This window comes from Primulina eburnea, chromosome 15 (assembly GCF_022965805.1).
Source record: "Primulina eburnea isolate SZY01 chromosome 15, ASM2296580v1, whole genome shotgun sequence".
Lineage (NCBI taxonomy): Eukaryota > Viridiplantae > Streptophyta > Magnoliopsida > Lamiales > Gesneriaceae > Primulina > Primulina eburnea.
This window is the reverse complement of record NC_133115.1, coordinates 29334251-29352244: the sequence shown is the minus strand read 5'-3', so window position 1 is coordinate 29352244 and position 17994 is coordinate 29334251.

The following is a 17994-nucleotide window of genomic DNA, read 5'->3' as shown; positions in this document are numbered from 1 at the left end:
TTGGATAAGGACGGGTATGGGTCGAGGACAGGTCCATTATTTTTCTTGGCGAGACAAGTCCTACGAGTAGCCTAACTCGTTCCATTGACATCCCTATTCATTTCCTACCCCTATACCTCGAGAAAATTTTACTCCATTCCGAACTCGTGCATGACCCGACCTGTGTACCTTTAAATCTTTGTCACACATATTCAATAACGACTCGATGAAGCTCAAATTTTGGCAAATGTTTGTTGGGTCGTAAACATGCCATCACCTTTGTCTATGGTGGAACATTAGTTGTATGTAATAATTATCTCTGCTCGATAGAACAATCAAAACGTGATATTTGAGCTATGATACGGTTTGAAATATTAGAGTTATATTTTTATCACCAGCTATATATTTTATTAAAGTTGTAAGCATTTAATCTTATAAATGGTATCAGAGTCAAGATCACGAGTTCGATTCTTATTTATTATAAGAAGTTCAATTATTTGAAAGAAGATTGTTTGATTCAACAAATGTCCATGCTGTGGAGAACAATCAACACATGATGTTTGAGGTGATTTACGATTTAAAAGATTAAAGTGAAACCGGTATCACGAGTTATAACTTTTTGTAAAACGACGAACCTTCGATTTTACAAAATCGACAAGTTTGGTGTCTTGCTTTTGCTTGTTTTTGATATCTTAAAATTTTAATTATTATTTATTTATTTTCGTTAATTTATTATTATTTTTATTATTATCAATTATCGTCCAGGTAGACTAGTTATCATCAATTATCATGCCATATGTATTTTCGGTGCCAATAAACAATTTCTGTTAGTTCAAGATCAATTTTACAATTTTCATGCACACTTGACGTCCACATAGACTATTTCTTAAACCAAAAGTATAACTTTTTATTCAAAATATGGACCAAGTCGACCCGTCTCAAGAAAGTCACACAAAAACCTACTTCTATAAATTAAATAATTTTGTATTCATAGGACCGATTTAAATTATAGCATTTCACCATTACATGTATAGACATTGATCCTCCATAAGAAACGATTTTTGGAAGCTTTTATTTATAAAAACCAACTAATTAAATTCAAGATTAATCGAACCGACATATGCTTCTGCTTATTTTCTTTTTAGTAAAACAAATAAACAATGCCTTTATTTAGGAATCAGATAATCACAAATGTTCTTATCTCTATACTTTCTTGAATTTAATCTTACACATAAATATATGAAACAGGCCTGAAAGGTGTCATATGATCAAATCAAAATTGCATTCTCAGAAAAAATAACATGCAGATTCAATATTCAAACTAGAACAAGAATCATGAAAATTTTACATCCAGAGAAAAATAGGATAACAAGATTTATGATACCGTCGGTTCTTGTTCGTTGCTTGAACTGAGACCACTCAGTCTTTGCATATATAGAAGAAAACAGGAAGTAGAGGCGGCTCGTGGATTCAACATTCCTTAATCAGCTGCGCCCACTGATGCTGCTCGAGCTTCCCCCACTATTGATTTCTTATTCTTCCACAAGAAACGTTGATTCTTTATTCGTTGAAATCAGTATAAATAGATTTTTCTTTTATACACACACACACACACACTTTTGCAAGAAAAGTTTCAAGAACTTGCGAACAATTTCAACGTATAAGAGACGACGATTTTCAAAGTTTTTGTTCGTAAAAAAAAAAAAAAAACTAAATTCAAGAATTTAAACCAACATGATATGTCTCATTATACAGAGGACAGTTCTCTAATGGTTCAAATATATAAACACAAAATAAAAACACATATAAATTGAGTGCGCCTCATGAAAGCTAGCTAGAAGTGACTATCTTGCAAGAACATGTACGAGAAACAATCTTGCCACAAAACAAACAGGAACAATGAAATTATTTCTACATCTAAGTTAAAGAAAATTTACAAGAATTCGCAGTACCTGTTTCTTGATTCATTCTCGCATGTATATATATATATATATATAGGAAGAAAACAGGAAGTGGTGACCGGCAACAGAAGCAGCAAAGGATTCAACGTCTCGTAATCCGACAATTGCTACTATGGATTCAACTAGCATATCTGGATCCTTTGCTGCGGCCTATTGCAGCCGCCACCACTGCTTTCTTATTCTTCAATTCTTGATTTAAATCCAAACGAAAGGAACTTTTGTGTTCTTATGAGGGGCCATCGATGGAAGGAGAACAATAGGCGACGATGAATGGTCAAGGGTCTAATACATATTGCATTATGGAGAGCCTAATCTTCAAGATACGTTATATAAATTTTTTAAAATAAAAAGAAATTAGGGAAAACGATATTGCCAAATATTTAGGGGTATTTTCTTTTCAAATATTTACTATTGTTTCTGTTAAGTAATTGATTATAATCAAAGTTTTAACAAATATACTATAATAAATTCTCTATAAATTAATATTTGGTATTATTAATAATAACTTCTTTAAAATAATATTTTTATCTCATTCAGGATTTTTTTATCTCATTCAGGATTTTAGTAGTTTGGTAAATTAATAATTTCGATCATTTGATGATAAGATAATGATTTTTCGGAAGACCCCTGAATAAATTTTGTATCCCTTCATTATCATCTATACTATGTATACTTCTATACTAATTATAATACTTGATCATATTAGAAGGACACCAAAATATTTTTGACCAAATTTTCCCTTAATTATATGAGTGGGTCTCATGCGAGACCGTCTCGCGGATCTTAATCTATGAGACAGATCAACCCTACCGATATTGACAATAAAAATTAATACTCTTAGCATAAAAAGTAATACTTTTTCATGGATGACCCAAATAAGAGATCCGTCTCACAAATACGACCCGTGAGACCGTCTCACACAAGTTTTTGGCTAATTGAGTGGGTCTCATGTGAGACCGTCTCACGGATCTTAATTTGTGAGACGGGTCAATCCTACCCATATTCACAATAAAAAGTAATACTCTTAGCATAAAAAGTAATACTTTTCATAGATGACCCGAATAAGAGATCCGTCTCACAAAATACGATTCACGAGACCGTCTCACACAAGTTTTTGCTTCAAATATAATGAAGAGTTGTTGCCACAAGTGTGTTCTTTTTTTCTCGAAAGAGTAGGTCTTTTGTGAGACGGTCTCACGGATCTTTATTCGTGAGATGGGTCAATCTTGCCCATATTTACAATAAAAAAGTAATACTTTTGGCATAAAAATAATATTTATTCATGGCTCACTTAAATAGAATACGTGTCTCATAAAATTGATATGTGAGACCGTCTCACTTAAGTTTTTATGTTCTCGAAATTGATTCCAGAGAGATAACTATACTAACATTATGATGTGAATTTTATTTGATAGGCTATATAATTAATAATATTTAATTATTTAAAACAATGAATATCACTCCTTTGCTTTTTATAATGGTAGGCATGAGACGGTTTCGTTGATCTATATTCATGAGACGAGTTGACACGATCCATATCCAGAGCTAAAAACAATACTTTGAGCATAAAAAATAATATTTTTTAATAGGTCGAATCAGGTAGGATATTTGTTTCATAAAATTGACATGTTAGACAATCTTATAGGAGTTTTTGTGTTTTTATAAATTTATATGTAAAATGGATTTTATTTTTAATATTAATTCAAAGAATATGATACAAATATGATTGAGACACAGTGAATTTTTATGTAATTAAATTATTTTCGTTGAATTGACAAGTTAGTGGACTAAAACATAAAATAAGAAAAGTTAGTGGATGTTATTTCCTTTAATATATCTCGATAAAGAGTAGGTCTCTTGTGAGACGATCTCACAAATATTTATCTGTGAGACGGGTAAATCCTACCGATATTCACAATAGAAAGTAATACTCTTAACAAAAAAAAGTAATATTTTTTCATGGATGACCCAAATAAGAGATTTTTTCCACAAAATATGATCTGTGAGATCGTCTCACACTAATTATAAATAGGGGGTGCAAGTCAAAACCCTGGCCGTCATTCCCCAACCCTATTTTTCGAGAACCCTACTTCGCTACCTCCAAAGGAAATTTTTTTCGGCCACCTTGATTCTTCATGGTTGAGCCGCATCTCGCTTTTAGTCTCCAACGATAAATCTCTTTCATATTTGTGAGAACCTAAATTTTTGGGCATGTAATTAATTAAATATAGACATGTATAAGAATTTATTTTCGAGTTATAATAAATTCGAAAATATTAAATAATACATGGTATTGAAATTTCAAGCTAATAAATACATGAAATTCAAAATTCAGTACAAATCATGTATTAATTTCGAAATAAGGCTGGATATCAATAAAATTTGGAAGGAAATATTACATACAAGGTAGATTTTCTCAATAAGGAAGCATATCAAATTATATGGAATGATTATCTCGAATTATGGAAGGAGCATCTCCAAATTTTGGAAATAGTATCAATTGAATTATGGTAAGATTTTCACCTCACCCCTATAAATAGGAGAAGCTCTCATTCAAATTTCACACATGAATTTTCGAGTTTTTGCTCCAAATTTTCGAAATTTCTCTCCAAAATTCTGCACGAGTCATCAAAGTTCTGTCCAAGTTAAAAAATTCTTTTCTCTCGCTCGGGGACTTGGAATCCGATCTCCACCGTTCAGAATATTTTTCCATATGTTTCGCATAACATATCCAAATCTCAGCAAAATCCAACGGTTAGTTTTTCGTTTATAGCCTTTGAAAGAAAACTGCTCAGATTTTAGGCGGGAATTCAGCACACCTACGGTTTTTCTGTATGAACAGACCTAAACAACTTCCAAACCCGATCTCCACCGTTCATAATATATTTAACGTACTTATGAACCTACTGTAAAATTTTAAGTCCGATCCAACGGTGCAGTAAGGCGCAGTGAATTTTAAAAGATGGTTGATTTTTCGATAGAGGCGTTGTTGCTTTTTCGAAGCATAATTCTTCTATGGTTTCCGAGTTCTTCACGTCCAGTTTAAGGTAAGTGGACTTGTTCTAAATATTAAATCTCGTTGTGCATATTATCTTATTCGTTTTTGAAAATACGGTCGAGTACATTTTTCTTCTACTCATTTCTTGTGTTGATTGTCATACGATTTTGAGCACTGTGAGGATTCGACTGGTTATGGGTGGGAATCCCAACCATGACGTACCCTTATGCGGTGGGGGATGTAACCACTATATGGCCTCGCCCTCTTAGAGGAGTAAAAATTAGGGACTGATATCAGTAAACCATAGAAAGTAGAGGAATATCAGTGCTGGTAAATGTTATACATGTGATATGAATGATGTTATGCAAGTGCAAGTCATGTGATTTTCGAAATTATGCATGTTGTTATATTGTGATCGAACGGCCTCCACTTGCTGAGTATTTCCCAAAATACTCACCCCTTACTCTACACTCCCCAGATAAATCAGAAGAAGTAATAGAGAAAGAAGAATCGGACACTAGTTTTTGTACTGATAGTGGACACATGAAGATTTTAATTAAGAATAGGTTCTTGTGAGTTTTTAATTCAAGTTATAAACGTTTCCGCAGATTTTTATGATTTTCAGAGTTACTATTGTAAAGACGATTCCATTTTTATGGTTTTATGATATATAAACTGGTTTTGGTTTATACTGTACTACGAGGCTTGTTGTTTAGCAATTATGTGATTGTTGAATAACGCCGGTGCCGACTAACCACGGTCTCGGGACGTGACAATATTCTCGAGTGCAATTTGAAAGAGGAACATACTATCTAGTCGTGGACTTGATATGAAGATCAAACTAGGAGTCTATTGAAGAAAGTTCGTAGGGAATTTATCAAGAGCTACTTCCGCTAACCCCGGAATAGTGGGAGCCGTGTGAATCGTTCACCAAAGGTATAATCTTCTAAACATCCTATGCATGAATGTTTTGTTAAATCATACGAGCATCCAAAGCATAATTATTTTGTTTTTCAAAATAAAATAAAATTTTAAAACTTCCGCTGCGTTCGGGCATGTAGAAAACCATATCTAACATGGACATCAGGGGCCGCACATATTTGAGTGTCAATTAATCGGATTGTTATACTCATGAGTCTAGGAAAAGATGTGTCTCACTTCTGGTTTTGTCACATATTATTTTCGAAATCACTCTTACAATTTATGTTCTGTTTTCCATGTCCCAAGCAGAGACAAACTTACCCATTATGATATGAACATCTTTTTTTTTTTTTTTTTTTATGGTTCATTTAGCTAACCAGATTAAATTGTGCAACGTCAATAACTTAACTCAAAAGATTTTTTGGAGGTCGTTATCCAAATATTACTTTCATTTATATGCGTTTAACTCAACATTGTTGTTAGATGTTTAAGCTCTTTGTATAATCGTGGTTATGCTCTTCCCATACGAGACATATATATTTGTACTGGAGAGAAGTTCAAAAATTTCTCATTCCATTTATTTTTTACATTGCCCACAGTTAGTATCAAAATCTACGGAAATTATGTATTGCAGATATATTTTTTATAATTCTCTAATTTTGTTTATTTCCAATATCAATAAGAATTAGTAGCCTCGCTAATTTTTTAATTCTTATGTGACCGTTCACAATTTGGGGCCATTATTTATTTGTCGCATCATTTTGTTCATTTAATAAAAATGTACCATTTATCTACTAATATCAATAAATTTTAATCCATTTACTCTTAAATTTTTGATCATGTTACCAATAAAATCTATATCGCATAACAATACTTGTTATTTTCTTTTAAAAAATAAAAACAATTTATTCAAACAAATGTGAAAACAAGAGACAATCGTGAAAATGGCTTTTTATTTAAAGATTTTACACAAAAAATAATGTGAGACGTAGTTCAAGTAACTTGACTAGTTACACATCATCATGCCATATATAAAAAATAAATGGCAATATAAAACCCGCCTTTTATAAAAATTAATCATTCATAAATTTCTTGTTATAGAAACTCATATTTTTTTTTATTTTAACGATTTTATCATGCAATAGCTATTTTTAATGATGGGATTATTTTCTAATTTAATTTAAGCAAATAAAAAAAGATCTTTAATGATCAATCATATCTGAAAGGAATTGTTGATTCCACATTTTATTGAGATTTTATTTTTGCATTTCTAGATAACATAAATGATTTGTTTCCTTAGAAATAGATACTCATTTTATGGGATGATTTATAGCATCAGGGAAAATATCTATAGGATAGGCCATATCTTGAAAAGAGTTTGATTCCTTTTTAAACACACTTGTTTCCTGGATTGTAGATAGAGAGAATCGTGAAAGATCGTGATGCAGAAATAAATATGCGAACATCACCAATCAAAAGTGACGGAGGTGAGAAGAGTGAGGGAGATACAAAAATCGTCTTGAAGAAATCGTGTCACGATTTTTTGGGAAAGAGTTGCAGATCAAGGGAGAAATCGCTCAGACTGGAATGATACTTCCGTTCTGGTGTATTCAGCATATGTTCGGTTGTAGCGTCTAGTTTTTGGGTTAAAAGTTTTCATTTGATGTCATCTAATCCCTTGGCGTGTCAAGGAATTTATGTTTCGTTGTTTTCACTAGTATCTGTTTTTGTGTAAACGATTTACATAATTTTCCAGTGAATTTGTTGCCTTGAGGCTTCGCACAAGTATTAGTACTTGTGCATAATTGAATCCTGGTCTCTAGTTACTTTACTCAGTTTATAATTTTGATTAGTCAATTTCCGCTGCTGTGTTGTGTGCCGTGTTGACAACACTGACTACAACACTTAATTCTGACATACAAGTTTTTAATATTTATTTCCTGACAATTAATGCGCAATAATTCTAACAAGTGGTATCAGAGCCATCACTTGATACACTAAGTGTTTGATTCTGGTTTATTGATATTTGCAGGAAATACACTAACAGCTCAATGGATTCACTAGGGTCTAACACGGTTTTTAGACCACCAGTCCTAGATGGTTCGAACTATGCTCTCTGGAAAGTCAAAATGAGAGTATACATCAAATCTATAGAAGAAAGGGCATGGCAACGTGTCTTGGATGGATGGTCCCCGCCAAAGATAGTTGATGGTGATGGAGACAGTGGAAGCAAACCTGAAAGTTCCTGGTCCAATGATGAAGTTATAACCTCGAACTTCAACTCCAAGGCTCTAAATGCGATATTCACCTCCGTGGATATTAATATGTTCAGTCTCATCACCAACTGTATTTCCGCCAAAGAAGCCTGGGATATTCTTCAAAAGCACTGCGAAGGATCAGAGAGTGTTCGCAGAACCAAACTCAGGATGTTGACCTCTAAATTTGAAAGTTTAAGGATGGAGGAAAACGAGACTATAATGGAATATGATCGGAGATTGCGTGAGATAGCAAATGAGGCCAGTAGTCTCGGTGATTCTATGTCAAATGAAAGACTGGTTAGCAAGGTCCTGAGATCTCTTCCTGAGCGGTTTAATATCAAAATCTGTGCTATTGACGAATCCAAGGACACTTCTAAGCTTAATCTGGAGGAACTAATCAGCTCTCTCAGAACATTTGAGATGAATTTAGACCTACAGACAAGGAGTAAAGGGAAGGAAATTGCCTTGCAAACCACCGATGATTCTGTAAACAACCTAATTCAAGAGGCAAATGAGTCTGATCTAGGTGAAGAAACAATATCCTTGATCACCAAGAAATTTGGCGACTACTTGAAGCGGATGAGAGACAAAAAGAAATCTGTGTCTACACTGAAACCCTCATTCATCCCCACTGAAAGAAACAAAACTTTGGTTCCTACTCAAGGAAATTTCAAATCAAGGAATGAAACCCCAGGTCGACCGGAAACAAAGAAACTTGACTCAGTCCAATGCCGAGAATGTTTCGGATTTGGCCACTACACCAATGAGTGTGCCAATCGGCTTCGGAGGAATAAAATCATGACAGCCACACTGAGTGACGAAGACACTGATGAGGAATATGGTTCCAAGGAAGGAGACGATTGTACCTCTTTTTCTGCTGTTCATCATGATATGTATAAATTGCAGGTTAATCCCCTCGGTGTTGCCATTTGTGTTGCAACACCGGGTCGCAACACCACTTCAAGATCACTATGCCTTAATATCAAATCTCTGGGAAATTTAGGATGTACAGACATCAAGGAAGCTGATCAAGAAGAACTAACTGTGGAAACTGTCCAGATGATGTACGGAGAACTCTATGATGACTGGCTTAAACGAAATGAGACAAATTCCAAACTCACAAAAGAGAATACAGATCTGAAGATCAACTTATCACGTCTTGAAACTTTGCTGAGTAGGAAGGACGTTGAACTATGTAAAGTTAGAGATGAGCTCGAAAAGTCATAAAAAACACTTGCAAAGTTCAATGCAAGCTCTTCAAAGCTTGAGACAATGCTGAATATGGGATCGGGGAGTAGGTCTGGTCTTGGCTATGTTGAAAGCACGTATGAGCATGGAGAGTCGTCCAACACCCGCTCAAAGACCACATTATTTGTGAAAGGAGAAGATTATACTAACTCCTTATCAACAGACATGCCTCCAAAAACTGTGCCCACTCCAAAGCCAAGCGCTGAACAAAAACTGAAGTCAGTTGATTCATCCACTTCATCCCCAAAAGCTCACTCATCAGCAAGGGCGTCACGAATTAAGAAGCGTGCGTCATCAGAAAAACTCAATAAACGTAAGTGTAATTTTATCTGCCATTACTGTCATAAGCCTGGGCACATCAGACCATTCTGCTACAAACTGAGAAACGATTACTTGTATTGGCATTCAAATGAAGTGTTGCATAAGGTGTTTCCCAACACCAAGTACAATACTGGAATCAAGAAACCCCCTGCAAGGAAAATCTGGGTACTCAAAACTGTAACTCTATGCAATGTTATTTATACCTCATTAAAAACTAACATTTCAGGAGCATGGTACTTTGATAGTGGGTGTTCCCGTCATATGACGGGATCTAAAGAACACCTCATTGATTATCTTGAAGTTGCAAGTGGTCGGGTGACATATGGTGGAGGTGCCAAAGGGAAAATTGTTGGCAAAGGGACTCTGATTGTTGACGGGCTTCCCATACTCCACAATGTGCTCCATGTTGAAGGACTTAACTCAAACCTAATAAGCATAAGTCAACTCTGTGATGATAATTTACATGTTAGATTCAATAAAGATAAGTGTGAAGTCATTAATAATGCAAATGTTTGTGTTATGACAGGAACCCGGTCTGCTGACAATTGTTATCTCGTGGGCGAAGGCGATGAGTGCCGTAGTGCCAAGGTAAGCAACTTGGACCTATGGCACCAAAAACTAGGTCATGTAAGCTTCAAGACCCTGAAAAATCTGAGTAAGTATGAAGCTGTAAGATGTATGCCTAATTTAAGTTCAGATAATACTTATGTCTGTGGGTCATGTCAGAAGGGAAAACAAACACGTGTTGCTCACCCGGTGTTGCAACATTTCGGGACAACACGATGCCTTGAAATCCTACACATGGATCTAATGGGACCAATCGGAGTTGAAAGCATGGGCGGTAAGAAGTACTCATTTGTTTGTGTTGATGATTTTTCGCGCTTCACTTGGGTAAGCTTTCTTAGAGAAAAATCTGAGACCTTCGATGTTTTTAAAAAACTGCATGCAAAAATAACCAACTTGTTTGATTTAAGGGTGGTTAAAATTAGAACTGATCATGGAAAGGAGTTTGAGAATTCTCACTTTTCATCCCTGTGTGACAAAAAGGGAATAACACATGAGTTTTCTGCTCCTAAGACTCCTCAACAAAATGGAATAGCAGAAAGGAAAAATAGAACCCTGCAAGAAATGGCTCGGGTTATGCTTAGCTCCAAAAGTGTGTCAAAACGCTTTTGGGCTGAGGCTTTGAATACTGCATGCCATATTTCGAACCGAGTTTTTTTACGAAGGGGATCTACTATGACCTCCTATGAAATTTTGATGGGAAGAAAACCAAACCTTAAATACTTTCATATCTTTGGTTGTGTTGGCTATGTATTGAATGATCGAGATCACCTTGCTAAATTTGACTCCAAGAGCAATAAATGTCTTTTCCTTGGATATTCTGTGAATAGTAAAGCCTATCGTGTCTACAATTTGAGAACTAGAACAACGATGAAGTCAATCAATGTGGTATTTGATGATCTTGCTGATCTGACAGGGAAATCAAAAGAAGATGACACTGAAGGACTGCTGGAAACTAATACTGGTGCTGAGACTGGTGTTGAGTCAAGTCCAGCAACACCAAGCACAACACCATCTCAGGACCCTACCGAATCAGTGGAAAATGAAGAAGGTGAGGATGATGTGATATTGGATCATGCGAAAGATATCCCCAGTAAAATTCAAAAGAATCACCCATTGTCACAAATTATTGGAGAAGTACATGAGGATGTGCAAACGAGGAAAAAGGATAAGGTGGACTATCGAAAGATGATCGGTCTGGTATGTATGAGCTCCACATACTCTCAGGTTAGTCACTCCTGCTTTGTGTCATTAATTGAACACAAAAATATAACTGAGGCACTTAAAGATGAATTTTGGGTAAATGCAATGCACGAAGAACTTGAGCAATTTGTGTGCAACGATGTGTGGGATTTGGTACCGAGACCCCCAAATACAAATGTTATTGGAACAAAATGGATTTTTAAAAATAAGACCGATGAATCTGGTAACATTGTTAGAAATAACGCTCGACTGGTAGCTCAAGGGTATACACAGGTTGAGGGGGTGGATTTTGATGAAACCTTCGCACCTGTAGCCCGTATTGAGTCTGTCCATCTGTTACTCACCATTGCTTGTCATATGCATATGAAATTGTACCAAATGGATGTTAAAAGCGCATTCTTGAATGAGATCTTAAATGAGGAAGTCTATGTTAGCCAACCAAAAGGATTTGAAGATCCACACTACTTGGACCATGTCTATAAACTGAAAAAGGCCCTTTATGGATTGAAACAAGCTCCTCGAGCATGGTATGGTAGGTTGGCCGACTACTTGATTAACTTGGGCTTCAAACGAGGTGAGGTTGACAAAACTCTCTTTACACAAAAACTCAAGCATGATATTCTGATTTGTCAAATTTATGTGGATGACATTGTATTTGGTGCATCATCGCAACATCTGGTTGATAAATTTGTACATCATATGTCTTCACAGTTTGAAATGAGTATGGTAGGGGAGTTAAATTTTTTTCTTGGATTACAGGTTAAGCAATTACATGATGGAATTTTTATATGTCAATCCAAGTATGCCAAAAATCTGGTTAAAAAATTTTCGAATGATTGCTCCAAACACATGAGAACTCCTATGGGGTCAAATGAGAAACTGTCAAAAGATAGTGTTGCAGACGGTGTTGACAACACCATGTACCGCAGCATTATTGGTAGCCTTCTGTACTTAACTGCCACTCGACCCGACATCATGTTCAGTGTTTGTCTATGTGCTAGGTATCAATCTGATCCAAAAATATCCCATCTTAAAGCCGTGAAACGCATACTGAGATACATTGCTGGGACATTAGAGTTCGGTGTGTGCTACACTAGAGAAACCAACACCAATTTAGTGGGGTTTTCTGATGCAGACTGGGCAGGGGATCTAGATGATAGAAAGAGTACTTCGGGAGGATGTTTTTATCTAGGAAACAATCTAGTGTCATGGTACAGTAAAAAACAGAATTGCGTGTCACTATCCACAGCCGAATCCGAATATGTCGCAGCAGCAAGTTGTAGTTCACAACTTGCTTGGATGAATCAAATGATAGAGGACTATGGCTTCCATAGTGACATGATGATAGTTTACTGTGACAACTCAAGTGCGATTGACATCTCTAAAAACCCTGTTCAACACTCTCAAACAAAACACATAGATATAAGACATCATTTCATTCGAGATTTGGTTGAAAAAAGAATAATTCGACTAGAGTTTGTTAGAACTGAAAATCAGCTAGCCGATATATTCACGAAACCTTTGGATTTTGAGAGATTTTCCAATCTTCGGAAGTCTCTCAGCATGTGCGTACAATAATCACACACACGTATTGTCGTCGGTGTTGCCAACACCGGTGACAACACCATTTTTGCATGTCTTTTTTTAGATGCTGAGCATACTGCATTATCATAATCATTCTTTTTAATTGTGTAAAATCTGGACAGTGAAGGCAATTTCTGAAAGGTACCCTCTGAGTATTCATGCTTCCAGTCAAATGTTGAGGAGTATATTCTGCTCAATCCAAGGCATCGAGTAGTTGAGGATGTTCATTGAAATTGTGATCTTGTCCAATGTGAAAAAGTGACTTGGATTTTGTGAAGCATAAGAAGAAAAAAAAAAGATTTTTTAGAAGAAAATGGAAAAAGCTACCTAGAAGAGTCCATTGAAGACTGTTCTTCTAGTGTGGGAGCTACCACTTCTAAATAATAATGGAAAAAGCTACCTAGGGGAGTCCATTGAAGACCGTTCTTCTAGAGTGAGAGCTACCATTTCTGAATCAAAAGAAAGTTTTGTGGAAGTGTGACTAAACTCAGAGGTGTTGCCAAACGGTGTTGCCAACACCAAGCTCAGAGATAGCACCATTTGTACATTGCCTGACATTTTGTTACATTCATCTTACCAAGGCATCATTAGGACATGCATATTATTTGTTGGTTCGTGAAGACATCAAAATAAGCTGGAGATCAGATTTGACAGATAACGGTTGTTAAATTGTTTTTAACCAAGATTTTGAGGATTTGATATGTCTTGTCTTCTGTGGGTTACAAATCGAAGTGGGACATCAGTGGTTCCTTTACATTCTGAATTTGAATCCTTGGTGAAATTGTTACCGTTGTCCCAGGGTAAACCGGTTTTTTTTTTTTACCGTTACTATTGTGTCCGTTCGATTCAAATTGTTACCGTTGCTGCTAGGGTTTAAATACCATGTTATTTGATTTCTCATGTATTAATCACATTTCTCTAGACACTGTGCTTCACGATCACTCACTGCTCTTCGATATTTCTCTGGGTACTTATTGCTACAAAGCGATACTGTAATCTCCTCTTCTTGCTTTTGGCAGATCATCAATTCGATCCACAAGATATCCGCAGTGAAATGGAGACAAATCGTAGTGTCCCCCGACGGGAGTCAACACCACCTCCAACACCACCGCATGAGAATCCCACTGCCAATCCTCTGCAAATTGTGCCTGTTCTTCCCCAGCCTGCCCCGCTTGAGGAAATTGCCCCAGGCGAACCTGGAAATCCATGGTACCCAGGCATGCCAATCGACTACGAAGCACTAAGACGAGCCTTTCCGCCACAGCACACCACCGTTCTCCGGCGATCTAAAAGGCAGGCAGGATATAGTCCCAATTTTGATGCTCCCAAGAAACCGCGGATGGCCACATATTTCACATTGGACCCAGATTTTTCGTCCGGAGATGATTCGAATGATGACACTTTTGAGTTGGTACATCGGAAGCGTTTTGCTCGTGTGAAGAAATCCGCTGCTCCGTCCACATCCTCTGCTCCACAACCTGACAGATCCCCGGAAGTCAGCTTCTCCTCAGAGGACGAACAATCCCTGGCTGACTTCCTTAACAACTTACGGGATGCAAAAAACAAGCGTGCTTCAGTCCCTCATGAGGATGCAGCCCCACCAGAACCCTCTGATACCTCCTCATCTGACACTGTCATGGAGTCTGAATTTCAAGAGTCTGGTGAGCACTCTGGTCATTCAGTTGCCGCTGAGGTAGCTGCTGACCATGTTGGCACTGGTGCTGCACCGGGTGTTGACAACACTGTTGACGAGGACTATAACCTGGCCACTTCCTTCGCCCCTCAATTCTATTCAGAGACTGCTGTGGGCCAATGGTACCTGTATGCAAACAGGAATTTTGTTGAAGAACGCAACATTGATTTTGAGGCGTATGGAAGGTACAATCTCAACACATTTCTCAACATCCGCAGGCTAAGTTCCACAGTGAACTCTGTAATGCCTTATGCTAGACGACCTGTTCTTGAATTCTATTGCAACCTGACCACCAGTGTTGGAGATAAGAGGTCAATTAAGTACGGGCGTGTCTTTGTTCGGGATGTCATATATGATTTTTCTCCGCACAATATCAATGACTTCTATCATACACCTACCAACGATGATATGGATGACCTTCCACATATTGACTACATCACTTCGGTCATCACCGGGGGTTTGGTCACTCAGTATCCACATCTCCCAGAGCGTCTAGCAGCAGCAAAACTGACATCCTTCTACTCAGTTCTACACAAAACTGCAATACGCAACTGGACCTCATCTAGAAACACTACTGTGGTCACCCGCCTTCATGCTGTCACCCTCTTTACCATCGGCACGGGCCGGAATTTCAACTTTGGGGAATTAGTGTTTTCCACTGTTATGCAGTTTGCAGAAGGACAGTTGAGGTCTGTCTCACTCCCGTATCCATCCCTAATTTTTGGTATCCTTGAATCCCAGGGATTTGTGAAAGCGGAGGATGAACCTCTCATCGAAATCGGAGAACCCTTGAAAATTGCCTCCGCTTATTTCAAAGGGACTAGGGTCCTCGATCTTCCCTGGTCTGACGCTGGGGTAAATCCTACTGCTGATCCTTCCACCCGATCGTTTGCCACTGGGATTGCTCCTGCAATGGTTGCGGACACTAATGTTGGTCCTAGTGCTGGCAACATTTTTTCCTCTTCCTCTACACCAGAAGGGTTTGTCCAGCTCCCAACTTCTATTATCCATGGCCAAATCGCCTTCGGTGTTCAACAGATTCAGCAGGCTCGTGACACCATTGTTCTTGCCAATCAGCTGATCTCACAATCAAATGAAACCATCTCCTATTTTGAAACACAAATTGCTACTTACAACCAGTTACTAAGGGAAGGCGTGCATTCTATCCAAAAAGGGGGAGTATCCAGGGATGATGATAATAGTCGGGGCCATGAGGATACTGCTGGAGCTACCGACTGACAAGGCAGACTACGTCTCTCTTCAGACTAAGTTTTTCACTAACAACACATGGCAAATTTAGGGGGAGTTACATGGAGGGGGAGTTGTGCACTGAGGGATCATCCCGTCCTGAAGTTTTGTCCAGAAATGCAAAAAAGGGGGAGATTGAAAGGAATTGTTGATTCCACATTTTATTGAGATTTTATTTTTGCATTTCTAGATAACATAAATGATTTGTTTCCTTAGAAATAGATACTCATTTTATGGGATGATTTATAGCATCAGGGAAAATATCTATATGATAGGCCATATCTTGAAAAGAGTTTGATTCCTTTTTAAACACACTTGTTTCCTGGATTGTAGATAGAGAGAATCGTGAAAGATCGTGATGCAGAAATAAATATGCGAACATCACCAATCAAAAGTGACGGAGGTGAGAAGAGTGAGAGAGATACAAAAATCGTCTTGAAGAAATCGTGTCACGATTTTTTTGAAAGAGTTGCAGATCAAGGGAGAAATCGCTCAGACTGGAATGATACTTCCGTTCTAGTGTATTCAGCATATGTTCGGTTGTAGCGTCTAGTTTTTGGGTTAAAAGTTTTCATTTGATGTCATCTAATCCCTTGGCGTGTCAAGGAATTTATGTTTCGTTGTTTTCACTAGTATCTGTTTTTGTGTAAACGATTTACATAATTTTCCAGTGAATTTGTTGCCTTGAGGCTTCGCACAAGTATTAGTACTTGTGCATAATTGAATCCTGGTCTCTAGTTACTTTACTCAGTTTATAATTTTGATTAGTCAATTTCCGTTGCTGTGTTGTGTGCCGTGTTGACAACACCGACCACAACACTTAATTCTGACATACAAGTTTTTAATATTTATTTCCTGACAATTAATGCGCAATAATTCTAACAATATCCATGATTGGTCACCTTGGAACCTTCTCTAAAAAAACATGTGTGAATTTACATAATGCAACAGAAACATAAAAATTTTCAAGGAATAAAAGTCAATATTTTCGACACTATATATATTAAAAAAAACTCTTATAATACCATCTCATATCAATTTTATTAGACGAAAAACTTATTCTAGCTAGTCCATGAAAAAATATTGTTTTTTATGCTAAAAGTATAATTTTAACTACAAATATGGACCGAGTCGACTTGTTTCAAGACCTTCACAAGAAAAAAACATTTTTATAAATTATATATTTGTATTTATAGGACTGATTTAAATTATAGCACCATTACACGTATATACATCATTGATCCTGTATAAGAAACGATTTTTGGAAGCTTTTATTTATAAAAACCAACTAATTAAATTCAAGATTAATTGAAACCAACATATGCTTCTGCTTATTTTTCTTTTTATTAAAACAACTAAACAATACATTTATTTAGGAATCAGATAATTACAAATGTTCTTATCTCTATACTTTCTTGAATTTAATCTTACACATAATTACAAGAAACAAGCATGAAAGGTTTCATCTTATCAAATCAAACTTGCTTTCTCAGAAAAAAATAACATGCATATTCAATATTCAAACCAGAACAAGAATCGTGAATATTTTACATCCAGAGAAAAATATAGTACCAGTCACCAGGATTTACAATACCGTCAGTTCTTGTTCGTTGCTTGAACTGAGACCACTCAGTCTTTGCATATATAAAAGAAAACAGGAAGTAGAGGCGGCTCGTGGATTCAACATTCCTTAATCAGCTGCGCCCACTGATGCTGCTCGAGCTTCCCCCACTATTGATTTCTTATTCTTCCACAAGAAACGTTGATTCTTTATTCGTTGAAATCAGTATAAATAGATTTTTCTTTTATACACACACACACACACACTTGCAAGAAAAGTTTCAAGAACTTGCGAACAATTTCAACGTATAAGAGACGACGATTTTCAAAGTTTTTGTTCGTAAAAAAAAAAAAAAAACTAAATTCAAGAATTTAAACCAACATATATGCCTCATTATACAGAGGACAGTTCTCTAATGGTTCAAATATATAAACACAAAATAAAAACACATATAA